Raw genomic sequence first — 27,680 nt, forward strand, 5'->3', positions numbered from 1 at the left:
CACGGAGCCTGACACGGGATTCAATCCCATGAACCGTGAGATCATGACCTGAGCCAAATTCAGTAGTTGGACGCTCCATTGACTGAGCTACCCAGGCACCCCTAATTTTTAAATTTTAAAAGTAACATGGCATCATTATAATACATTCAAACCATACATAAATATATAGCGTAAAAAAGTGAGTCTTCCCAAAGGACCTGATTTTTTCGTCCACCCCAATCCCACTTGCCAGAGGCAACCATGTCAAAGCCAGCTGTCAATAAAGGGGGATATAAACCCAAAAGCCTTCAGGGCCAAGGGTCAGGTACCTGAAAGGAAAGCCGGGGTGGGCCCTAGGGCACCACTGAGTGTATTGGCCCTCAGTCAGCTCCAGCTTACTGGGGGCCAGACATTCCAACTTTTCAAGAGAAGCTGGAAACTCCAGGTTAATACAAAATCTCACAATTTTTAAAATGCTGGCAACAAATTCTTTATTTTAAAAAGTGACAGAAGACCATGGGGGAGGGGATGGAAAAAAAAATGGTTAGAGAGGGAGGGAGCCAAAACATCAGAGACTCTTAAAAACTGAGAACAAACTGAGGGTTTATGGGGGGTGGGAGGGAGGAGTGGGTGGGTGATGGGTATTGAGGAGGGCACCTGTTGGGATGAGCACTGGGTGTTGTATAGAAAACAATTTGACAATAAATTTCATATAAATAAATAAATAAATAAATAAATAAATAAATAAAATAAAAAGTGCTATACAGGCCACGCAAAACACAGGTGCTGACTGGATTTGACCCAAGTGCCACCAATTTGGCAGTTCTTCCAGACATTTCCTTCTGTCTAAACACACACAAGTTGCTGTGTACACACTTTATTTTTTGTTTGTATTTTTCAAAAATGGAATGGTAACATTATCCTGCCATTTGCTTTTTTCACTTAACATCTAGAGCATCCTTCCACCTCATACACATTTTAGACCCATACTGCAGAGCACGCTGTGGTATGGAAGTACCTGAATTCATTAGCCCCTGGCCTGTGAACATTCTGCAAACATGAAAGATGCACTTGAAATGTCGCCTCTCAGTTACTTAGTCTTAGCTCCGTCAACACTGAGAACATAATTCATGATGAAAGTGCACCTGTGTGCAGATATTAAAACATCCTGAAGCCACAATTACTAAAACTATAAACGGTGACTGCAGATTTTTTATGTTTTCACAGGGGAACTTGCTCTGCCGTTTTTCACTTGACCTTCACAAGTGTCCTGAGAGAGGACTCACTGTTATCTCTACTGTACAGATTTTTAAAAACTGAGACTCAAACAGGTGGCAGGAGCCTGCCCAAGAGAGCCTAGAGGTGGCAGGGTCAGGAGTGGAGCCTGGGTGGGCTGACTTCCAAGCTCCTGTTATATGCATACAGCCTCTGGAGCAGACAGCCAGAAACCTGCCCCAGGATATTCTGGAATTTGACATATAATAAATGTTGGACTGCAAACCACTGGAGGAGAAAAGGATCGCTAACAAATGGGATAATTCATTTCTTGGAAAGAAAAGCCTCCTTTTAAAGCTCTACTTCACACTATCCAAAATAAATTCTACATAGATCAGATCAGAGTGAAATGCTAAAAAGAAAAAAAAAAACCTATGAAATTCTGGGGGCGTAGGTTCTCAGGGTATAATGTTTTTCTTTAAGTGTGTGGAGCTGAATCATTATATATTTATAATGGGGAAATACCCATTAGGGACCTATAATGCAAAAACTGGCCCCTGTTCTCCAACATCTGGTTAAATAACCATACTGCTGGCACCTTCGTATTGGACGTTAAAGAAACTAGTGCCAGAATGCAGACCTACCTAAGACACTACCACATGCTTCTTCATGATGCTGGAATTCAAAGTGATATGTTTCCCTGGGCTGTCATTCTATATAGCTCACAGCATTTTCTGTTGAGAAGTTTCAAGCAGTTTTCTCACCAAAAATGTTACAAGAAACATATTCATCAGGGTTGTGATCAGTTCATTTATACAAAATAAAATGGTGAACGTTCAGTAGAACTGACTTCATTAAAAGCTGGTGACTAATGGGGGTTTTCTCCATTTGAATTTTACTCTGGTTCTTCAATCCCTTTCTTATTTTGTACCCAAGAAGCCACAGGTTTCACAAAAGCTTGGTCTTGGCTAGGAATTTCAGGGTCTTTGACCATATTCCATTTGAAGCCTGACATTTTAAAATGATTCCACAAACTGAATGGAGAAATCGGTAGTGACCCAATCTCACAAAAATGGGATAGTAGCAGGAATCAGATTAAAATGGTGTATTGCACATTGATTTAACCAAGTCTCCAGTATCCTAAAATCATTATTTCACAGATCTTAGGCTTTGGAAGCTGTTATCGAATTCAAGTAAGACTAAGAAAAAGCAAAAATTTGTGTCATGATGGGCAGGGGAGGTAGGGTGATACTGGTTGGTGTTACTAGGTTGAGATGAAGGCAAAATGCATAGCAAGTCAGTGAGAAATAAACAGAACTTTCAAGTATTTAGAGCCTGGAAGTTACTTGTGGTCATGCACTCTTACTGAATGCCTTCATATTTACTCCTCAGTGTTGGCAATGTGGTTAATCCAAGCAAAACCTGAACAACTACTCTGGCCTCTTCACCATGAATCACTGACAAATGGGGGGTCCAGATCCCATTCTAAGCCAAAGCTGGCTGGATACAAGATGGTTTAACTCAAGAGACTTCTGACCATTTAAAAATGTTGATGCTGTTCTAGAGCCCTGCTTAATATCCCAGCTCAACAAGATTACAAAATGATGAGAAGAATGTGGGAGCAAACCTGGCTGCCCAAGGTCAAGAATGAATAAATAGAAAAGTCTTCATCTACGGTTTCAACACAAGCACTAAAAATAAATGAGGCTTGAACATGGAAGCCTCAACAGACTGCTAATCATGGCTAATCTTGGATGCTTATCTTGCTGGTTTGTTACGAGCAATAGCTGGAGCACTGTATTTTTTCTCTCAAAACAAATCTGAACTTTTATAATCAAATTCCTCACATTATTTTGGCAACCGGCACATTGACAGCTATTTTAAAAAAGCAAATGAGAAATACAGAGAGCTGCCTTCTGATGTGTGCTGTGAAGCGGCCACAGGTCTGGTCTCTAGGGCCCCACCTCCTTTATGAACACAAGCAAGGATAGCCTGAAGAACTTGCACATGCCACAGATGGGGCACTAGCAAATAAGCCCATTCAATTCATTGCTCAGAAACACGAACACCCTGAGTACAGCTTTTTCAAAGGACTGTCAACACCTCTTTGTTATACTGTCAGTTAAAAGTGAAACTCCAGTGGGTTGCTGACCTCTGCCCGATTCTTAGAAAAAAGAAAGGCTTAAAAACTGATTAGCTGATAGCTATCAGCCAAAGAGCTTCCTTACTTGGAAATGAGAGTTACTATTTGGCGTTATACTGTCAAGATTGATTAGAAGTGGAAAATCTGAATACGAGCAGTGGTATTCCTAACACCTGAATACTCAGGAGGATTTTAAAAAGGAATGTGCTCGTATCGAAAAACAAGTCTTGACAAACTTAATTTCTGAATTAAAAATATATAACAAAAGTAGAAATAACTTTTATAAAACAGTTTTTCATCATTATTTTCACTCCAGATTTCTCTGTAAGGATAATCTCTGGGAACAGCTTAGCTGGCTGCAACAATGAACAGCAAATTGGTGCAGAAGCTCTGTGATCTCTGGCTCTACCATTGACTAGTTGAATGACCCGGTAACTCCCTTCTTAGCTTCCTTGACCCTTAGTTTCCTCATCTGTGAAACAGGAATAATGATTCCATTATCCCTTGAGGGGTTGTAGAGAGGTCTGTAGGAATCTAACTGATACATGTGTTTAAACGCAGAACAAAAGATGATGAGACCACTGGGGATCATTATACTATTCTTTCCATTTTTGCATGAGTTTAAATTTTTCATAATAAAATAGTTTTTCAAAGACCAAAAAAAAAGGGGGGGGGGAGGGGCACCTGGATGGCTCAGTCAGTTAAGCATCCTACTTCAGCTCAGGTCATAATCTCGCAGTTTGTGGGTTCAAGCTCCGCACTGGGCTCTGTGCTGACAGCTCAGAGCCTGGAGCCTGCTTCAGATTCTGTGTCTCCCTTTCTCAACTGGTCCCCTGCTCATACTCCGTCTCCCTCTCTTTCTCTCTTTCAAAAATAAATAAACTTAAAAAAAATTTTTTTAAAGGCCAAAAAGAGCACAGTCGTAATTTCTGTACTTATTTTTTTTCAAGCAGACAAGGAGGTTTTTTGGTGTAATTATGGACATTGGTTCAAATTTTCCTCCTAGCAAGTTGAAAAGTTGGTACCAAATCTGAAATAATTTTATTTTTATCCTGATTTGAATGACAGCTGTCACAACTGGACACCTAAGAAGAAAAAGGCAATGGAAGTTTGCAATTTCCTGTTTCCCTTCTTCATTCCAATAGAAAAAAACAAAAATATGAAGGTGGTGAAAACTTAAGTCCTATTTACTTTTTCAGTGTTATAATGCGGACTTCCTTGAAATCCCCGTGTCCCTCTCAAAACTTCAAGACTAATACAAAAACACCTCCCAAGAAAATATCAAGAGATTGAAAAAGTGTGTCTTCCTCTGTGATTCAGAGCATTCATTCTGCCTACAGCACAGTGAAAGTGGTTTTTTGTTTTATTTTGGTTGGTGTGTATCCATGTGTGCTTGAAGAGTAAATACTGCCATTTTTTTCCTTAAATCAGAATCAGAAAGGCATCACCCAAACCAGCAAACCAAGAGGGGAGTACTCAGAAAAGGCTTCCAGCTGTCACCCAAGGGAAGTTCAGTGCCTTCTCCCTGGTTAGTGCTCTGTCCTGGAAACTGTCCCTTTAAGTCAGACTTCCTGGTAAGGCTCAGAGATTTCCGCATGCAGCTTCCTGGAGACGGTGTAAGATAAACAATAAACTTTGCAGCAAAATCTTGGACAATAAGCCCCACGTGGCCATAACAAGAAGCAATTATAAGCTCTGACAATGGCTAGGACATTTCCAACAGGAATGCAAATCTGTGATAAACATGGGGGAAACATGTTACCCCACACACCTGCACAAATTAAACTAATTAAAAAAAAATAGTTCCTAGCTTCTCAACGGATTGAGAAATAGTTGCTTCCAAATTTGGCACTATTTTTCTTAAATCATTGTCTAAGAGAAAGGCAGTCTGGACTTTCTTAAAGTGCTACCACCTATTGATGAAAGCTGCTGAGGCCAAGGGACTCTCCATGAGTCACTTAGTCCATATGTCTCTGTGAGGGACATTGATCCCTCTGGACACTCTGCAGTTCAACGGTCTTCCTAGGTTTGGGAAAGCCCCAACCCACGAACGAGAGCTCTTGTTCCACCAAAAGAGATAAGGATGCCACACACTTTCTTTCCCAGCCTCCCTTGCAGCTAGGGAATGAGAGCAGGAGCTAGGCTCAGCCAATCAGATACCCGGACCCCAGACTTGGCATCAAAAGCTGGTGTGCGAACAGCAGGGACACTGCAAACTCTATTCCTGTGGGGGTGGCAGCAGCTCACAGTGGCAGCAGTGAGTGCTGACTGAACAGCCACATTAGTTGGCACAACCCATGCTATCTACATCCACCCAGCAGTGGCAGCAATGGTGTGCTTGTAGGAAATGTTTGGTGGTGTAATTGGAGGTTGTTCCTGGTTTCCTAATACTTCCCCAATTTTCTGAGTGTCTTATATCCTGTAATAAATAATAAATTCCTTTTCTGCTTAAATCAATCAGAACTGGGTTTTGGGGCACCTGGGTGGCTTGGTCAGTGGAGCATCCTACTTTAGCTTAGGTCATGATCTCATAGCTAGTGAGTTCGAGCCCCACATTGGGCTCACTGCTGTCAGCACAGAGCCTGCTTTGGATCCTCTGTCCCCCTCTCCCTATGTCCCTCCCCTGCTGGTGCAATCTCTCAAAACAAAAACAAAGATAAACCTGGGTTTTATTGCTAGGGGTTAGTTCATATACACAGAAAACAAGATAGGTTAAAGCTGAAGTCATCCAAAATCTGATCCCACAGAATGATTCTGAGCATAAGCATTGAATCACTTCTTTCACATTTCAAATTCAATCCAAACACTGTCCCTTGGCCCAAAAGACCCTACATCAATTGGCCTCTGTCTCCTCCCTAGACCTTACCTCATTGTATTTTCCCTCCTTCTCCCAAGCTCTGGTCACACTTTCTGTTCCTCATCAAGGTATTTCCTGCCCCAGGGCCTTTGTACGTGTTCTCCAGAAAACTCTTTCCTCCAAATCTTCACAATGCAGCAGGATTCTTCTCATAGTTTGGTCCCAGCTTACAGGAAACCTTCCCTCCCAAGCTGCCTAATGGATCCCACTCCCCCGTCCCACCATCTTATCCTCTAAATGACACCCTGTTGATTCTCTTTCCAGCATATATCCTGTGATTGATTAATGTATTTAATTATTAATAACATTAACAACCACCACTGATTGGAAGCCTGCTATGCACCAGACATTAAACATTTCATTTTATGACCACTCTATGAGATAGGTACTTTTATTATCCTTAGCTTATATAGATGAGGAAGCAGGTTCAGAGGGGTTAAGGAAGTTGTCCAAGCTCAGCAGTGGTGGGATAGGGATTTGAATCTAGGTCTGTAACATGGCTCATTACCACAGCGTTCATTCAAGCAGTTGTCTGATAGCGACTAAACGAACATCAACCACAGTGTAGACTCTGCAGCAACAGGACAGACTCCGTTCTCATGGAGGCTACAGCCTGATGTTCCAGCTCTATCACCGGTTCTTCTATTATCCACAGACCCTGCTTAGGGAAGAAACGCAGCCAGGCGTGTGTAAAGAGGGCACAGGGGTCCTTCGTGCAACACAAAAGTGCCCAGCTCTGTACTCAAAGCGTTGGGCATACAAAAATAGCACAGGAGAACTCACGGGCCAGAAGGAATGCAGAACTGCAAACAATGCTTTGCTGCTCAATCTGTTGTGTTCCATGGCTTGGAATAGCAGGAACACTGAGGAAGCAGCCAGGGACAATTCTCAGGTTCCCCCCAGCAAAAGAGCTATTGGAGCAGTTCATTAGGGATGTGTAGGAGGTGCCAGGCTGAGGAGAGGGTAGCCAGAGCAAAGGAGAGAGGTGGGGAGATGTTTAAAGAGCTGTGGCAGGGATGGGGTATGAAGGCTGGGAGATGAGAAGGTTGGAGCCAAGGTAGAAATTCCAACTGTATCCTGTGGAAAATGGCGAACAAGAACAAGATTTTCAGCAAGAACAGACACACGACCAGATATGAATTCTATTTGTTAAGAACAGGGGCCATGACTATATGATACGGGTGATATGTCTTTGCCCCTTATTTCCCATTTTAAAGTACACATATATATCAGCTCAAAGCCAGGAATTTAACAACAACAACAAAATTCCATTTCTATGATTCCTAACTCCCTCTCCTTGCTGAATGAAAAGTGAGATAAATTTCCTCTCCCAACAGGAGTTAAGCACAGCCATTCTCTCCCAGAATGTGAAATTACACAGAGCTCTCACATCAGTAATTTATGGAGAAAAGAAGGAATTCCCCGCCACTTGACTTTACAACTCCAATCACCTTTGCCCAGATTCTCCCAGTGTGATAACAGGAACCTCACCTCTGGGTTGTGTCATTATTAAAATGAAAGGCTGATTTTTATTTTTTTAAAAATGTACAAGGTTGAGGCACATATGGCCTCTTGTGTTGAATGAGCACCTGGGGCTTGTGAGAAGGGTCCTCAGAACCACCCTCTGAGGCTAGGTAAGGCCAAGCACATAGTAACAGGCCCTCGTTTGCGGCTGAGGAGGTCTGGGAACCCCGAGGCCAGCCAAGGTGGCGGGGGCATAGCATCTGGGAAGTAGACTGGAAATCAATGAAAGCAGCTTAGCACCGAGGTTAGGAATAGACATTCTGAGTCAAACAACCCAAATTCAAACCCCAGTGCTATGCTTACTCTGTAACTTCTGATGATTTATTTAACTTCTCTGTACCTCCATTTTATCATCTGTCAAATGGGGGTAATAAGAGAATCCACCACACAAGGCAATATAAATTTATATTTTAATATAAATGTAAATTTCCATTTAATTAAATGTTAAATTTATATTTAACATAGAAATATGTTATATTATACATAACATTATGTAATATAGTAAATAATAATGTTATTATCACCTACTCTAACCCAATTTGAGAAAGAATTTGTCAGGAGGCCTGGGTGGCTCAATTGGTTGAGCGTCTCACTCTTGATTTTGGCTCAGGTCCTGATTCTAGGGTTATGGGATCGAGCCCCACATCGGGCTCTATGCTCAGCATGGAGCCTGCTTAAGATTCTGTCTCTCTCTCCCTCTACCCCTCACCCCTCTCTCTCTCTGTCTCTCAAAAATTAAATAAATAAATAAATAAATAAATAAATAAATAAATAAATAAATAAAAGAATTTGTCAACAAAAATGAGAGGTCTGAGGGGTAGAGCCCTGGGAGCAGATGCTGGCAATACTCATGCAGTGATTTCTGAACACCTTTAGGCCAGTGACACTGACGCTAATGTGAAACCTATAGGCAGTTTGCTGAGCCAGAGTCTAGGTTCCACCACACATGAGCCACAGACTTGGGGGAGTCACTTAGTCCTTAAAACCTTGATTTCCTCATCTGTGCAAAGGGGACAGCAATAGTACCTCCATCACACATTAAGTCAAGTACTGGCATTCAACTCTACATGCATTTTTCGCAGATAATCTCCCCCCACAACACAGTAAATCATACACAATTATGATGTCTATTTTACAAGCAAGAAATCCCATGGCTCAGAGATGTTAATCAAACTGCCAAAGGGTACACAGCTAGACTCACCTGCAGGAGGTCTGACCCAAAACCAGTACTCTAAGCCTCTGTCAATTCTGCACACCTGTGAAGCATGAGAAGGAGGCACCATAGTCCCTCTGCAGGATGAAGGGGTAACTGATGTGTGTGTGGGAATTGCCATTTAAGAAGGGTGTGACAGATCCCTGCCCTTATGGCACCTGCTAGGCCATGAAACTCCCACTTGTTCAGCACCTCCCAGGTGTCAGGCACCATGATGAATGCTCATCACATCATCACCATCTCATCACCATGGCAACCTTCCGAAGGCAAAGACTGGAGGACACTGAGGCTCAGAGAGGTTGAATTCCTGGCCCATGGGTCACAGAGTTTGTCAGCGGTTGGCATCCCAACACACATCTGGATCTGTCCTACACCTACTCAGACTTGTGGATGGGCTCTGAAACACCCTTAATGTCTCTCAAGTGCCCCTCTCCCCCTCATTACCTCCCACTCTGAAAGCACAAAGCTGTTTATTCTGCACCAGGATAATGACCACGGGGGCCGAGCAGGGCCATGGCACAAGCTATAATTACTGCAGACAACAATTTGCATTCCAAATCTGAAATGTGTTCAGGGCCTCACTTGAGCCCTGTAATCAGCTTAGCCTCTGCCCAAATCTCTCTCTTTATGAAGACATACTTGACGACCTGAGCCACAGCGGAGTTTGGAAAATCTGCCTCTGCCCCCAGCGAACTGCCATCTGAGGAAAAACCATACTGAGAAATAGCAGGGTTGAGTGAGATTTAAACCCTGGAGAGGTCAAATTCCATTGCCGAACAAGGCAAATAGTAGCTAGGACAGGGGACAGGCAGGGCAAGACTGGTAAATAATTAAAGTCAGGAAATGCATTACATAACACACGGGCCTCAGTGCCCAGAGGTGGAATGGACCGCTCCCCCCGACCTCTTTTATCACATAGTGCTGTCTTGCCTATGAGTCACATGTCAGGGTGTGGTGGTCCAGCTGCCCAGGACAACCCAGGACACCTACTAGATCAGTGAAAGGCGCATTATGAGAAAAAAAAATACATCATCTGCATCAGAGGGAGAGTTCCAGGAGGACCTTTCCATGGACAAAGAATGCTATGATTTGGGTACTCCCAGGAGTGGAAGGATGGTACAGTGAGGAGAGTGGGGTTACAGAATTTTCAACGCTGCATCTGGCCACTTTTATTATATCTGAATCACAGAAGGATTTGTACTAAGTGGCTGGAGTCCTGAGTACTGGTTAACTGGAATTCACCAGGGCTCTACTTTCTTTTAGTAGAGAAAGAGGACAAACCACATGTCAATTTCCATAACCCCCCAATCCTGACCGAAGACTTTCACATGAAACCTCTGTTGCGCTGACAGTACCTGTAAGCCAAATGTAGACTGCCCTAAGAATCACAGTGCTTCTTGGGGCGCCTGGGTGGCTCAGTCGGTTGAGCGACTGACTTCAGCTGAGGTCATGATCTCGCAGTTCGTGAGTTCGAGCCCCACATCAGGGTCTGTGCTGATGGCTCAGAGCCTGGAGCCTGCTTTGGATTCTGTGTCTCCCTCTCTTTGCCCCTTCCCCAGTCATGTTCTGTCTCTCAAAAATGAATAAACGTTAGAAAAAAAAAATAATCACAGTGTTTCTCAAATCTTCCTGTGCCACACATCAGCTGAGGAGCCTGAGGAGCCTGTTAAAATGCTCATTCTGATTCAGGTCTGGGGTACAGCCTGAGATTCTACTCCTTTTTTTTTTTTTTTAAAGTAGGCTTCATACTCAGCGCAGAACCAAATGTGCGGCTTGAATTCACGACCCTGAGAACATGACCTGAGCTGAGATCAAGAGTCAGATGCCTAACCAACTGAGCCACCCAGGTGCTCCAAGAGTCTGCATTTCTAATGAGCTCCCAGGTGCTATTTCTGCTACTGCCCCATGGACCACACTTTGAGAATCTTTGCTGGGAGACATGCTAGTGGCTTAGGCTGAAAAAATTCATATTTTCTATGCTTCTATGGTCATGGAGTCAAGCAGTGACTTCACTTTAAGAGCAAAGAAGTAAACGCAAGCACTAGGTATCTTTAAGGTTCCTGTTTCAAGTTATCTCATTGGTGGTTAACAGAATGACTGTTCCTCAAGGAAAACGTTGTTAAATGCTGTTAACTAAGGAAAACCCAGAAGATCTTCCATTGGCTGAAGTTTCTGGAATAGCCCTGGATCCTCTAAGGTTCAAAGGACCTGAGGCATCAAAGGACAACATAGCTGGGGATCTTGCCTTTGCCAATGTTCTCATTCACTGATGCTTGTCTCCCATTCAGCAGGGTGGCCAGACCACTGCCGGTATGGTATGTTCTAGAAGCTGAGTAACCTGTTAACCCAGTCTATCAGTTGTGGCTGAGGGTCTCTTAGGGACTCGAGCACTTCGTCATCAGTTACAGATTGCAACTTCCTAACCAGACAGGCACCTTAATAAAATCATTCAACTAATCCGATGCATTTTTAAAAAAACTGGCTGAAGCAGGCTGTCCAGTCCCGTTACACAAACAGTACACAATGAATTGCTGATAGCATCTCCTTACCATTGCCAACATAAACTCTGCCAGGCCGGCAGAAATAAGCCCAGTGACTGTAAGCAACAATAGTTGCATGAGTTTGTTTAAATAAACATAACTAACAGGTAAAAATGTTTTTATCTCCTCCCATTGCCAAGCCAGAGATTTTGAGACTGAATTCTTGTAGAAATAAAACCAGTGTTAAGTGTAAGAAACAGAAGGCAGCTAAGGAGAGAACACCCAGAAAGCCAACTTTGTGTTTCTTCCAGAAACACACATGGAGATACCAATTTTTGGAATAAGTTAACTAGAACAAATAAAACCAAATTAATTCACTTACTTGCATTGTCTATTTACTATTTCACAGTAAGGATTTTGTTTCTTTCCTGTTCTTGTCCACTTGTCCATTTTTATGCACTTTTTTGACATTTGCCCTTTGAGTTGGCTAGTGGAAATACTTCGTAATATATTAAAGAAGTTTGATACCACTAAATAACATAAAATAACACACAAGAGATGTAATAGGCAATATTAGTCTTTAAGCCAAAACTCTAAAATAGAAAAAAAAAATGCAAGTGGACAAGGAAGGGAAATGAGCATTTATTAGAGGGATGATATTCAAGTAGGAGGCACGATCGATGAGGGAGTTTGGTGTACCACGTCAGAATGACTCATGAAACAAGATGGAGAAGTCACTTCCTAAGCAATGGATATCAGAACAAAAGGAAAAGCGAATCGAGGACAAGTATTTTAGTGGCACATACGCAGAGCCTCTTAGTCACTCTGGATAATGAGATGAGTATATTTTAAAAAGAAGGAAAAAAGATATGACATCAAGACCATAAGAATAGGCAGCAGGTTTTATTACATTTCAAGAACAGTCAATCTTGCCCATTTGCACCAATAATGCAGACTTGAAAGCACTATTCTGGTCTAAAACTCAAGCTTTTTCTTTCCTTGAGAAGTTTTAGAATTTGGCGACAAACATACATGCCTGGCAAAGGTATGGCCCAAGAAAAACATGTTTGATTTTAATTACTCGTAAAACAAATAATTTAACTCTTGTAAGACAACAAAAATACTTTGCAGGGGGAAGGGTATTTTTAAAAAGCCAGTATCTTTTTGACCCCCAAATTACTAAGCCAACCTTGCAATCTGTAGTCCTCTGAGTTTCAATAATAAACTAAACCAAAGAGAAAGAATACACAGGTTGCCATATTAAACATTTTTCTCTAATTTTCCCAAAGTGATATTCCAAAGTAGTGTCCCAAGCTATCATCCAGAACCCATCAACATAATAGACCCCAACTTAGTAAGAAGCAATTGAGTTACCTATTAATTCTTTGGAATATTAACTCTTTGGGGGATGATTTCTTTCTTGGCTGAGTACATAGTATTCATTCTTATTAAGATGCTTTCCTCCTCTCTCAAACATCCAAGTAAGATTTATGGATTCGTTGTTATTAGAAAAGGAAGACAAAATTCCTCCAAGTTCACCTTCGCCCAGTTCTCACATTTGAAACTCCTCCATAAACAGATGCCTTATTTTAAAATTCCATCTTAAGTAACCACAGGATTTAGGCAAATTCATTGAATTTCTGACTTCGATTTATTCCTGTGGCCTACTGGGATGATTTTTCTTCTTAAACCTTTAAACCTAAAACTCCACTCCAAAATTACAGTTCACATATCTGTCTCCTCACCTCAATTTTTCTTCTTGATTATGAAAATTACATATGTACACACCCTGTAGAAACTTGGAAAAAACAAAACAAAGAAAACAATGTCCCTTCAAACTCACTTACTGGGAGGAAATCATTATTAATATTTTGGCATGTTTAATTTTTTTATAGCAGAATCATTACTCTATATACAATTTTATTTCCTGCTTTTAAAAACATGCTAAACATTTTTCATTGAATAACACTCTTCCTCAACAACCCCTTATGGCTCCATAATACATGCTCATAAGGATAAGACACAACTCACCAACTGCCCCACATTATCAGACATTTAGACTTTTCCCACTTCTTTCTATCATTATAATGATTGCTGCACTAAACACTTCTGTGCATAAATCTTAATCCACATGTCTGGTGGCTTCTGCAGGATAGATTCCCAGGAGTGGAATTATTGGGGCCAATGGCCATAAATACGTTTATGGTTCTTTTTTTTTTTTTTTAATGTTTATTTTTGAGACAGAGAGAGACAGAGCATGAACGGGGGAGGGGCAGAGAGAGAGGGAGACACAGAACCGGAAGCAGGCTCCAGGCTCTGAGCCATCAGCCCAGAGCCTGACGCGGGGCTCGAACCCACGGACCGCGAGATCGTGACCTGAGCTGAAGTCGGACGCTTAACCGACTGAGCCACCCAGGCGCCCCAATACATTTATGGTTCTTGACACAAACAGCTTTCCAGAAAGATGATCAAATAATAATGCCACTAAACACCTGCGAGAGAATCCATCCTGCAATACCCTCACTAGCATTTCAAATTACCACTTGTTGAGAGGTGGGGCGGGGAGTGGATCTGAACCAGGCTCCATGCCCAGCACAGAGCCTGATGCGGGGCTTGATCTCATGAAACCTGGGATCATGACCTGGGCCAAAATAAAGCATCCGATGCTCAACCACTGAGCCACCCAGGCACTCCCCAAATTACCACTTTTTAAAAGGCTGATTAAATCTGTAGGTGAAAAACAACACCTTGAAAAATTTCCAATCTTTAGACTGACCTGCTGAGGTCAATGATTTCAAATGTTTCCTCAATATCAAAATAATATTTTATCCTTCAAAACATGACGCTAATTTTTCCCAGTTATAAAAATGCAATCAAAACCACAAACATGAGAAGAATGTCAACATTTGTTAGATATTTTCTTTGGGCAACTAAGGTGCCATGGTTAAGAAGCCAAGAACAGCCAGTTCGATGTACCAGTCTGTGACAATACAGAGAGACACCCCTCACAGAGAGATGCTAGCAAAATAAATTAAGAACTAAACCCACTGCCAAACTTCACAAGATACATAAGATCTGAATTACTGTAGAATAATTACTATAATTACTATGTATTCCTTCTCACAGGTATTGTATTGACTTTAGTCAATACCTGTCAGAAGGAATACATTAGAATGTTCAAGAATATATGAAGACTACATTTGAAATTCATTCATTAGTTTTCTTATGTAAGAAATTTTCTTTCCTCCTCTAAATCAGTGCATATTCCCATATACATCAAGTATATTGGGGGTTTTTTGTTTGTTTGCTTAATGGCACATACATGCAAAAAACAAATGTTCCAGACTCTGTCTACCACAAGCCAGGGCCTGAAATGATCACTCTATAACATGGAAAAATCGTAGATAAATGGAAAGTTTTTCTACTATCCTGGAAATGTTTTGGTGTTATCTTCCTCACATTCTCTTTCCAGGGAATCTGCCCCACTGTCCCCAGCATTGCCCACAGTTCCTGCTGAGTGAACATAAAAGTCGTAGTAGCAGAGGAGAAAAAAGTGTTTATTGAGCACTTACTATCTCATAGACCCGGTGCTAAATGCTTGATATGAATTATTTCACTCAATCCTCATCAGAACCCAATGAGCTAGACACATTTTCAGGTGAGGACTCTGAATCTCAGTGAAGTTAGTCACTTACCAACACTGGTGAATGGCAGATCCATTTGATCCTGACCCCCTGGCCACACACGACTGGACCAAGGGAGAGGGAAGTCCTTCTAAGAGCTGGCCAGCAGCCTGCCCATCACCTGTGAGGTCCAGTCCAAGAAAGACAACCTGATGTGATCAGAATTTTCTTAGGAAGTTGGGGACGGGGCACCTGAGACTCCCCAGTGAGTTGTGGGGGAGAGATCATGTCAGGTTTGGTCAGACCACCCCAAAGTGCCACATGCATGGAGAAGACACTGGGAGCAGGACCTACACATCAGAAGGGGAAGGCAGAGAAAGGAAAAATGAAACCAACCACAGAGATAAATCCTGGGTTCCTGCAACTGTATATTCTCTAATTAAAGAGCACTTCTCTGGAGGGAGTGGAACAAGTGTCTGTTTTGTTTGTTTTTTGTTTTTTTGTTTTTTTTTCCAAAAGTTCTGCCTAAAACATCCACCATGGACAAACTAATGCTTCTCAGAGGGCAGGTGGGAGGGGGGAGGGGTAGGTTCAGGGGATTAAGAGTACATTTATTGTGCTGAGCACTGAGTGATGTACAGATGGTTGAATATTGTACACCTGAAACTAACATAACACTGGATGTTAACTATACTGGAATTAAATTTTTTTAAAAAATACAGAAAGGAGGATTGACATTAACTAATTAATTAATTAACAATATCCACCAAGGAATCTACAGTGGAATCACTCCCCAGAGACTAGGCCCCAGCATCTATCCTGTCTGGCAAGTTAGCACCGTTTATAACAAACATCCCATCGTTGTGTGCCTCTTAACGCGCCAAGTAGCTGGCAACCCTTAGTATGTTTTCCTGCCCAAAACCAGGTCTTTAGACTTATCACTTTATAAATATAAAGGACGGAGGAATAAGTTAAATGACATCATAAGGAAGCAACCAGATAAATTCAAATGTGAGACACATTCCATAAGCAACTGGACTGGTCTTTTCAAAAGGTCAACATCATTTTAAAGAGGGGAAAGGTGATGAGGGGAGTATTTAAGAATAAAAAAGACTAAAAAACATAGTAACAAAATAAAATCGTAGTCCTCAATTAGGTTTAAAAAAATCCAACCAGATGTCATGCATGACTTTTGAATGGTTTTGAGGGGAGTACCAACTATATAAGACTATTGCAGAAATTTGAATGTGGAATGAATCTTAGGAAATGTTAGAGAATTATTAATAACTTTCTTAGGTGTGATATTGATGTTATGGTAATAAAACCTCCTTATTCTTAGGACATATATATTGAAGTATTTAGAGGTGAAGGGTAATGGAATCTGCAATTGAATGGCTTATTAAAATAAATCCAAACTGTACAAACATCTATAGACAGCTAGATAGATAGGGCAAAAAATTAGTGATTGTTGATTTCAGATGGTGGGCCTTCACTGCAGTTATATTTCAACTTCCCATATGTTTGAAATTTTTCATAACAAAAAGTTGAAAAAAATAACACACAGAGGAAAAATAATAATCATGGAAACCCCTTAAAAAGGTACCAGGTAAAGCCTGACATCCCTTCTCTCAATAAACACACTCAATGGTTCCTACTCCACTGCTAGAACAAATGTTGTACATACATCTTCAGTTCAGCCCCTGGTAGGTGTGGCTTGTTTTCAGGGAGCATGCTACCCAAAAAGCCCACAACAAGGTCTGGAATCGCCATCTCGTCACCGGGACTGACAAGGAGGACAGCAGGTTCACCATCCCATCTAATAATGAGCCATAAGTTCTCTCCCCAGCCCCTTTTCAATGAACAGGTTTAGTTGAACCAGTGTTAATGAAATGCATATCTGTAACCACGCCATCGCACCTTCCTCAAATCAGAGCTGTGATTTTAAATAAATCTTCATCTGTCCCTAAAAAAAAGTAATCAGCCACATTTCTCTTTTTTTTTTTTTTTTTTCTAAATGAGATGTTAGGTCAAATCAGCCCTAAGGATACAAAAACACATCGTGTATTGGAAGCGTTCTGCACAGAACATTTCCTCCTTCCTGAATGTGCATTTAACCAGGTCAGGGCACTGGTGGTCCACGTTGCTACTGCAGCATCAAACCCAGCTGGTTTTACTGCCAGCACCTTGTGGAAGTCAGCAATAATAGTCACGCACAAAAAGGCTGGCCCGGGAGTTGTGTTCGTTGAGATTTCCAGAGCTGAATGGCAGGAGAGAGCCTAAGTAGGGGAACAAATGTGGGAGGCCTGAAAACCAAGTAAAAGAAGAATTTTCATCATTAGGCTTATGTAGGGCAGCACATCTAAAAATGGGTCTTATGTAATCAAGTTGTAAGAAGCAATGCTTTTAGAAAATATTTATTTCGGGGCGCCTGGGTGGCGCAGTCGGTTAAGCGTCCGACTTCAACCAGGTCACGATCTCGCAGTCTGTGAGTTCGAGCCCTGCGTCAGGCTCTGGGCTGATGGCTCGGAGCCTGGAGCCTGTTTCCAATTCTGTGTCTCCCTCTCTCTCTGCCCCTCCCCCGTTCAAGCTCTGTCTCTCTCTGTCCCAAAAATAAATAAAAAACGTTGAAAAAAAAAATTAAAAAAAAAAAATATTTATTTCAATTACTGAAGAGAAGTAAGTTTGTAAGACTTATCTTCAATAATAGAAATATTTCCGTTTGTTTTAAATATAAATAAGTGGTTAGGAGGTAGAACATGTGTATGGCAAACAGATAGGAAAGGGTGGAGGGAACAAAAGAACCTGACATTCATGAAGCACGTGGTTACTAAATGTTTGTTATGCGCTAAGTATGCCTGAGACTGGTGAGGTACTAAATATACAGAGGCACTAAATACATATGAGCACTTAACATACATAAGACTTTAATTTGGCTACCCCATTAGAGATACCCATTCTGGCTCCGTGTGTTCTCTTCCCCAAAAAACTGGTATCCTTGGCCAGGTATACTTGTCCCTGAGTCTTTTGATAAAGAAGTCTGTCTCCTTGGCCCAGGGCACCTTCAGTCTGTGGGCCTCTTGCTTGAACTTCAACTCTGCATCATCATCATCAACCACATCATCAGTAGGGAAGGCCAATGCAGTAGAGAAAGAGAAAGGATATATTGGCATTGTGGACGCCTGGATTCAGGTGAGATCCTTCCATCCTGCCTACATCCTCTCTGCAGTGTGTTCATTTACTCCATCTTTTACCCTTTGCTTCTCATTGTGCGTTTCAATTGTTTTAATGGACAGTGTGATTTGAGCACTTGAAAGGCCGGGTGGGAGGGACGTGTTGTTTAGAGTCACAATGAACTAAACCAAGTTCAATCCATTAAACAGGCCATTGACTCTGAAGAGGAAGAAGTCGACAGGAGAGAAGAAAAGTCAGTGACCAGACCTTTACCAACACCCATGCAAAAGGTTTTAATTCCCATCCCCAGTTTCTCATGTGGGCAGGAAACATAAAATAAAATCTAACAGGGAGGGGGAAAGGAAAACTGAGTGGGAGGGTTCAGCTTCAGGAAAGGGATTTTCCAAATAGGTGTATCCCCTTGGCTCTCAACATTACCATCACCTCCCACATCTGCAAATAGCATCAGGACATTTTGAAGGTGACAAGATCACTGCCCTGATACTATTTGTGTAAGAAAGGTTAAATTTGATTATAATGAAAGATAAAAAGCTCCATGAAAAGTCATAACTTTGACAAACTACAAAGCAATATGGAGGCTGATATTTGGGCTATTTTCTATTTAAAGCCCAACACTAAGCTCCAACACTTTCCAATATTATAGAAACAGCCATAAGCCATTTCAGAACACAATTTTCCAGAATCTGCTATTATTTCAATGAATCTAGAAAACTCACATTTTATGTCTTATGAGTAGTCTATTCTTGCTCCCAGATCAGATTGTCATGGTTGAAACAAAACAAAACAAAACAAAACAAAACAAAACAAAACAAAACAACAAGGGGCACCTGGGTGGTTCAGTCAATTGAGGGTGTGACTCTTGATTTTGGCTCAGGTCATGATCTCATTGTTCATGAAATTGGGCCCTGGGTCAGGCTCTGCACTGGTCGTGTGGAGCCTGCTTGGGATTCCCTCTTTCCCTCTTTCTCTGCCTCTACCCTGCTCCCTCTCTCTCTCGAAATAAATAAATAAACAGTAAACAAACAAAAACCAAAATAACTAAAAGGACTGCTTCCTCCTACCCAATATTAAAGAAAAGGAGTTAGTTTTGTCCACCTGAGGGCCAGACCCTGGGAATCAGGATGACTATCCTCTACCATAGGAGGAGAGGGAGACTTTTGCAGACAAGAATGGTTAGTATCCGCCTAGTGCCTCCCACCTTCTTCCAGAAGCTGCCCCCTTCTTCCCTACATCACTGTAGTTAGCATAGGAGCCAACACAGTGGTACAGCAGGACCCCACTCCATGGCCACTGCTGATTGGTCCAGGAGTATCCACCTGACCCAAGCTGGGCCAATCAAAACCCCTCCCTAGCAATTTTGGTTCTGAGCCAAGAAGAGGCTGGTCTCTGCAGATGGTTGCATTTCCACAGCACAGAAAAATGGAAGAAGTCAGTCTGCAGAGAAAATGCAGCAAAAACAGAGGAGTTGGAAACCCTCCCAGGCTCCTGGTGCCTGGTTCCAGTGGCTTCTAAGGCCTTGCTGTATTCCACAAGATACTCCCCAGACCTCTGTAATTAAAAAACAACAACAACAACAACAACAACAACAACTCTCCTTATTGAAGCTAATTTGAGTTGAGTTTCCGTTACCTGCATCTAAGATTTCTTAACCCAGAAAACCAAGTCAATCAAAATTATCTTTTACTCTGCACCATGCTGGAACACAAAAAGGGAATAACTGAACTGATAACTACATAAAATAAGCAAAGGCATCTATAAATTCTGCCTCCAAAGTTCAGAATTTGTGCTACTGTCAGAGAAGCCCCTATGTCCCACAGACCTCACATGTGAGCGAAAAGAAACTACCTGCAAATCTAAAACTGAGCTTCAGTCTGCCTGGCATATTGTTGTCAGCAGACTGAAGATGACGGGGACTTTTCCTCACAGGTGTCAGCAGCTGCTCTCGAGCTGGCTTCTCCACTGCCTGAAGGGAAACGAGGCAAGAGGGCTAAGCGGAAACCAGACACAGTCAGTTTTTCCTTTTGAGGGGGCACCGCACACAGAAAAGGCATTTCTTAAACACACATATTTAGGAAAGTCATTTCAGGTGTAAGAGAACTCTGATTACAAGGAGCCAATATTTTCTGCACACTTAACTACACGGAGGCATTATTATTCAGATCGCTTTACACCCATTATAACCAAGTCTCAAGGTTTGAGAAGATGGCATTATTGTCCCCATTCTGCCGATAAGGACCTGACACTGTGGAATGTGTCTTGTCTGAAGTTTCCGATCGGCATTGCACCCTCAAAGCCTGTGCCTTTTCACCACTTAGGCTTTTGTTATGACTGCCAAGGACTGTCCACCAAACTCAAGAGTTTGGCTGTCCAGAGGCCAGAGGCGGTGGGCAGTAAAACTTCTCACCCTGAGAGGCAGCCTCTAGATTGACCATTGGGGGTGGGGAGGTGAGGACAGTGAGGCAGGGTGGGGGCAAATGTCTTGCAGCCCAGCTCAGCAGGTGCCTGCCTCTTCTGTGTGCCCAGATTTGATCAGCCCCTAGATGTTTTGCCACAACACATGTTCAGTGATGCACTCTGATGTTCTCTAAGCCCCAGAAGCTTTTGTATATTTTTTTTAAGTTTACTTGTTTGAGACAGAGAGAGAGCACAAGCAGGGGAAGGGCAGAGAAAAAGGGAGCCCAAGCAGACTCCATGCTTTCAGCACAGGGCCCAATGTGGGGCTTGAACCCACGAACTGGATAATCACAACCTGAGCTGAAATCAAGAGGGAGATGCTTAACTGACTGAGCCACCCTGGCGCCCCAGCCCCAGGAGGTTTTAAAATAAGCCTCCTCTTGCTTACAGAAGGTTTCGTTGTGGAGGGTGTTTGATTTTAATTGATATAAGTGTTAGTGTTTTTGCTAACTATAAAAGCAATATGTTTTCTCTCTCTCTTTCTCTCTCTCTCTCTCTCTCTCCCGGAAATTCAGACATTACCAAAAACATGTAACTACCACAGCAACAGGTTGTCAGTCAATGGTGATATTCCTTCAGACATTTTTCTGTGTATATAAGAATATATTCTTATATTAAGAATTATATTATATTAATATATATATTAATATATATTAATAAATATATTAATATATATATATTAAGAATATATAAGAATATATTCCTATAAAGAGGGTTTCATTTTTGTTATTTTTTTTTTTGCTTTAATCCTGGTTTAATCCTAAACATGGAGTTTTACATTATATACTTCTGCACCATCTGTACTTTGAACAATTAAGTGGCTGAGAGCACAGGCTGTCCGGGTTCCAAAGCAGAATCTACCACTTTATTGCTATGAGACCTTGGAGTTGTGTAATTAAAATCCTGGGTCTCAGTTTGCCCATCAGGAAAATGGGCATAATAATAGTCCATCTGTCTGATGGAGTTGTTGGGGGTGTGATGACATGCAAAGGACTAAGAACAGTAGCTAACATATTATAAGAGCTAAATAAATGTGACACATTATGTCAGTGTCTTTTTTATTTCTTTTGTCATTTAAAAATATGTTTAAAGTATGAGTTAGAATGAACAACTTGACTTTGTTTACTTGTAATATGTGTTTTCTCTTCTGTGCTATTTACTCATATCCTTCAACTATTTTCCTGTTGAGTTTTCAAACTTGTGTTATTGCTTTGCAAGAGTCCCTTGTATATGAGGGAAGTTAGTAACTTAGTACTGAAGAGAAGTTCCCAAAAGGTACTGGCAAAGAACATGGGCTTTGGAATGAGGTGAGCTGAGGTTAGAATCCCACCTCCACCACTTACCTGTCATGTGACCCTGAGCAACCTGCTCCACTTTTTAAGTTTATTTATTTATTTTGAGAGAGAGAGAGAGAGAGAGAGAGAGAGAGAGAGAGAGAGAGAGAGTGGGGGCACCAGAAGGCCAGCAGGGGAGGGGCAGAGAGAGGAGGGAGAGACAGAGAATCCCAAGCATGCTCCACACTGTCCACGTGAAGTCCGATGCGGGGCTTGAACTCACAAACCATGAGATCATGACCTGAACCAAAATCAAGAGTTGGAGGTTTAACCGACTAAGCCACCAGGCACCCCTCCACTTTTAAACCTCTCTTCAGTGGGCAGAATTATAGCAAGGCTCCTCAAGCCCCCAGACCCTACTGGGCACACCTTGTATAATCAATCCCCTCCCCTGAGTGCAGGCAGAATCTGAGAATGTGATGAAGTATCACCCCATGGCTACGTTACTAATTATTGACTTTTAGATCATGTAAAGGAAGATGATCTGGGTGGTGATCTAATCCGGTGAGCCCTTAAAAGGAACTGGGTTCTTCCTCAAGTCAGAGAGATGTGAAGCATACGAGGCATTTGATGTGAGGGAGATTCTCTCGTGCTGGCTTCAGAGATGGAAGACAACACATGGAAGGACTGAGAAGGGGCTCTAGGAGTTAAGAGCCACCCCCAGCTGACAACCTGCAAAGAACCGGGGACATCCATCCTACAACCACAAGGAACTGAATTCCCCCAATAAGCTGAATAAGCTTGCAAGAGGCCTCTGTGTCTCAGATGGGACCCCACTCTGGCCGATACCTTGATTCCAGTCTGGTGAGACCCTAAGCAGAGAACCCAGCACATCACTCCCAGACTTCTGACCTGTGGAGCTGTGACCTAGTGAAGGGTTGTGGTTACAAGCTGTTAAATTTGCAGTAATTTGTTATGCAGTGATAGAAAACTGTTTACTCTAGAGTATGTTTACTCTACTTCCTCATCTGTAAAATGAGGGTGAGGCTCAAACAACATCTATCTTGGGATTTTTCTGGGAAGTAATATCAGCATAAAGCACTCAACACAGTGCCTGGTATAACCTAAGTGAATGCTACGGGCTAATTCCCTAGGATTAAGGGAACTGTTACAATTGTACTCATCATTACAAAGGCAAAGTATATTTTTCATAAATATAGCAGCGAAGGTTAAACCTTTAAAAAATAAAGTCCGGGGTGCCTGGGTGGCTTAGTTGGTTAAGGGTCCAGCTCTTAATTTCGAGCTCAGGTTTTAATCTCACAGTTTGTGAGTTCAAGTCCCAAGTCGTGCTCTATACTGGCAGCATGAGCCCGCTTGAGATTCTCTCCCTCTCTCTTCAAAATAAATAAATAAACTTCAAAAAATTAAGCCCAAAGGAGGAGAAGGGAACTTAAAGGGATTCTGGGCAGTAAAAGGTTTATCGTAGAATACTCAACTTGTTTCTAGCATTTGAAAAAAAAAATCTTCATGTCTAATTTCCTTTGAAGAAAAAGTATGTGTCATCAGCCTTGTTTTAAAGAGGCAATATGCTCTAATGGCTTGGGGACAGACAGTGTCGGGTTCAAATCCTGGCTCTGTCACTTACCACAGCTGAGATTTTAGGCAAGCTAGCACATGGTGAGGCTCAGTTTCCTCAACCTTGAAATGGGAATAAATATTTCTACCATGCAGGGCTGCCATAGCCTGGCCTGGAGCTGATGATCAATAAATGGAAGTAAATGTACAAACTGAGGCTGCAAGAAAAGAGAAAGCTGTGCTGCCTTCTTCTGCAGGGTAGACACAGTAAGGTCACATTAAACACTGGCCTGGCCAGATATGTTTTGACCATCCCTCTACTGAGTTGTGAATTTTGGAACATTTCAGCCTGGCTTTCAAGAAACATTCAACTACACTGAGTTTTGTGCACTTCCTTCCAAGCACAGGACCTGGGATGTGTCAAGGCAGCATGGAGCAGGCATAGGACCCTCTGCCTGGAAATACGGTTCTAATTCTGATCCCTCTACTTCGAGTGACCCTAGGAGCGGTCCCCATTATTTCCTGTCTGTGTAGAAACCAGACCCCTTTTTGTAACAGTAGCAAACTTGGCCTTGGAGAAAATGACCCTTCTCTACCTCAAGTGGCTTCTCTACCCCTAGGTGGCCAGTAACAAAACCCTGGCCACCTAGCTCCCTCAGGAGGAACAGGTGACCAAGGCCTGTCTGATCTTCTTGACTACCATGACTGGCCAAGGTATAACTATTTGCCAAGCCAGGGCAATCAGAGTCCTACGCTGGGATTTCATACATAGACTCTGGAATCAAAAGCATCTTTCTTTTCTCTGGAAAGGAGTAGTTGTTTGTGGTCATCCTCTCTTCCCAAAGCAGTTCACATGGAGTATGTAAGATAAGATCCATACCCCAGGAATAACAAAGCTGGGAGAGAGCACCCCTGGATACCACTGGATACCCTGAAGCCCACCCATTCAGTTTCCCTCAGTCACATGAGGCAAACAATCTCCCCTTCCACTTGAGCCAGTTTTAATGGAGCTTCTATCACTTGTAACCAAAAGAGTCCCCACTAATACACGAGGCCTTGTTTCCCACATCTGAAAATTAAAAGGTCAGCTACAATGTCCAAAGTTTCTTCCAAAGCCTCAGAGTCTAGAAATTTCTTCCCAAATAGCCTAGGCAGGAGTAAAGAACAGGCACTTAGAGAAAGAGACAAGATAAGCACAGCCATGGAATCTGGCTGATATTTAATTGAAATCTCAGTTGTGACACCTAAACAATGCATTGTACGTAATAGCAAGTCTTGCTAAGTATTTCCAAGGGCAGGAGTTGTGCTCTTGATATTTTCACACTCCTAGGGAGAGTTTCCTTCCTGTATCTCTCTCTCTCTCTCTCTCTCTCCCTCCCTCCCTCCCTCCCTCCCTCTCTCAGCTAACTGGAGGAGTTGTAGCAAATATTTGCATAAGGAAGGTGGAAATTCTGAGCTCAGCACTGTCCCAATCAGATGGGGACCAGATGTGCAGTGAGCACCTGATGGAAGCACTTAGTAACAGTACTCCAGGGTCCCACCTCTCAGGGTCCCATCTTCTTATTCTCATCATTCTGTTCTGGTTTTACTCATAATGTTCCCTCTAGAACTGCCCCCACCCAAACCATCCTCTTGGCTTCTCTCCATGAGTGTATGTGCAGCACCCATGGGTCTGGTGAGAGACAGACACGGCATCACCCCTTGCCCAGGAAGATGGGGGAATCAGGAGGGTTGGTAACACCAAGGGCCTCTGTCTCCTTAGATGAGCGTGGGAACCAAGAAACCCAGCCTGCACTTAATAACGACGACTTCTAAAAGGGCTAAATCACTTGGTAGGTAGGAAGAGTGTCATCCAAGGGCCACCAGCTCTTCCTGAACCTCTCCTCAGCCAAAAATCCCAAACCCCCCAAAAGGAAAACCATAAACCCTACTCCCAATGCCTTGAGGAGTAATGTAGATCTGGAGTGAATGTTTCCAGGGAAGACAAGGAGGGGGTTACAATACAATTCATTCAGTGAGATTTTCCTTAAAATTATTTTGAAACATCTCATCTTTTTCCAGACTCCTTATTAAGATGCCAACCACTCCCTCTCTTCCCTCGGGCCCTGTCCCCGGCTCCCTCCTTAGCCCTCACATGTCTCCCACTTGGCTTCTCATCCAGAGTGATGTGGTTCCTTTTCCCCTTGCCTTTTACCATCCATCTCTCCCCAACACTTCTCCCTACCCCACCCCCAAAATCTACAAATGCCCAGGGCATAAGCAAACTGACACAGGATCTTTATTCTTTATAAGCCAAACAGGAATGGAATTACAAATGCTTACAATAGTTTCCTCTGCCATGCATATAAATATGGGAAATTCACGAGCACACAGATTCTAAAAACTTCCTTTCTTAATAAAGAAGAAAATAAAGCACTCACAAAAAACATGCCCTGCCCTAGGACAGCATGCATAGCTCAGTCTAACAAGCCTGGGAGTTACATTTCATTATAGAAAATGTATCAGCTAGATAATGCCTCAAATGTCTTCATTCTGGCATTCTGGGTGCTTCTCGTTCTTCATTTCCAATTACCATAACGATGGTTACAAAGCATAGCCTGGCTGGGAGTAAGGGTGTTTCCACTTGGTGGGGTTCCCTCCTAACCCTTCGATGTCACGGATGATTATGTTCCAAGAGGGAGACAGATCAATCTGGCCAATCTGGCAATTATCAGGCCCCAGACCATCTCCCTCTGGCATATCTTGATGTCAGCTTGTCTAACTTTACCAATAAGCCCCATGGGCCAGGAAAAATCAGAGCAAGGACACGGGACCAAAATAAACACCACAGCTGGGCACCTGGGTGGCTGTCAGTTAAGTGTCTGACAATTGACTTTGGCTCAGGTCATGATCTCATGGTTCATAGGTTCAAGCCCGGCATCAGGCTCCGTGCTGACAGCTCAGAGCCTGGAGTCTGCTTTGGATTCTGTGTCTCCCTCTCTCTCTGCCCCTCCCCTGCTTGCACTCTGTCTCTCAAAAATGAATAAATGTTAAAAAAAAAGATTCTGTCATCTATTTGGTTGCAATTAGCCAGGGACAGTTTGTTTGTTCTTCTGCAGTGATTCCCTAATTTTAAATACTACCATGCAGGGGTGAGAGTATCAAAGGGTCACTTAAACCAAGTGTGTATCTAACAGGCTCCTCTGAGCAGCAATTTCTGTAAAACAGAGTTGCGCTCAAAAACTTACAAAGCATTTTTCAAGGGAAGACATTTGAAGAGGTCTTATGGCCACAGGTAAGGTAATCAATTGTCCCAGTTTACCTGGGACTTCCAGTGCTAAACCCAGGGCAATCGCAGGCAAACTTGAGTGGTTGGTCACCCTAGATGTACCCCAGTACTTGACTAGTGACCACTGCTGAAACAGAAGGAAGGCTAGGGTGTGCTGAAGGGACACCAGAGAGGGAGGGAAAATAAATGCCTTCAAATAGGCCAACTTGCTCATAGAAGGTCCAATTTCTCTATAGCTCAAAAGTGACAATAAATGTCAACTATTCCCAAGTGTGTACAAACTGCCTTGTCAACAAAGGATTTATTGGCAATGGGGAAATGCCACCAACTCCATCAACTCTCTTTAATGTAGTCTCTAAGCATGGCAACACATCAAAGGCTCTGAGAAGTCTCACAGCGGTGAACATATTTAATTAGGTGCTCTCAGTGTGCCCCAAGGTTATTTGACCACACAGGTTTTTTTTCCACCTAATGGTTATGATCATCCAAGTGAACACACTTGGAGAAATGGGGACCTTATTCACAAAACCATAAACAACTTAGGAGACACACAGTTTACGTTCAGTAAGACATGCACATCTCCTTAAGCGGTCAACGCATTTCTCTTTGTACTTGGTGAAAAGCATATTGTACCCTTAGTTAAAATACTGCCATGATCTATATTTATTTTCAGTAAGACACTTGGGGAAAATGGCTGAGATCTATGTAAGATACTAAAGGTGAATTGAACTAGTAAAAACAGTGCTGAAAAGACCAAAGACATGACCTCGAAACACAACCTGAAGTCGATTTTGTGTCTGATGGATGTGAAAGATCTGTTTATACATTCAACAAATTAATTAAGCATGTATGTGCTAGGCCCAGAGAGACAGCAGTGAACAAG

The 27,680-nt window shown here is 42.4% G+C and overlaps 1 protein-coding gene across 5 annotated transcripts in view; it reads right to left on the reverse strand.

The window, feature by feature from the left end:
• Positions 1 to 27,680, reverse strand: part of ARHGEF3 (Rho guanine nucleotide exchange factor 3) — a 305,486-nt gene that overhangs the window by 181,173 nt on the left and 96,633 nt on the right. The window lies entirely within an intron of this gene.

Source organism: Panthera leo, chromosome A2 (genome assembly GCF_018350215.1).
Source record: "Panthera leo isolate Ple1 chromosome A2, P.leo_Ple1_pat1.1, whole genome shotgun sequence".
Taxonomy (NCBI): domain Eukaryota; kingdom Metazoa; phylum Chordata; class Mammalia; order Carnivora; family Felidae; genus Panthera; species Panthera leo.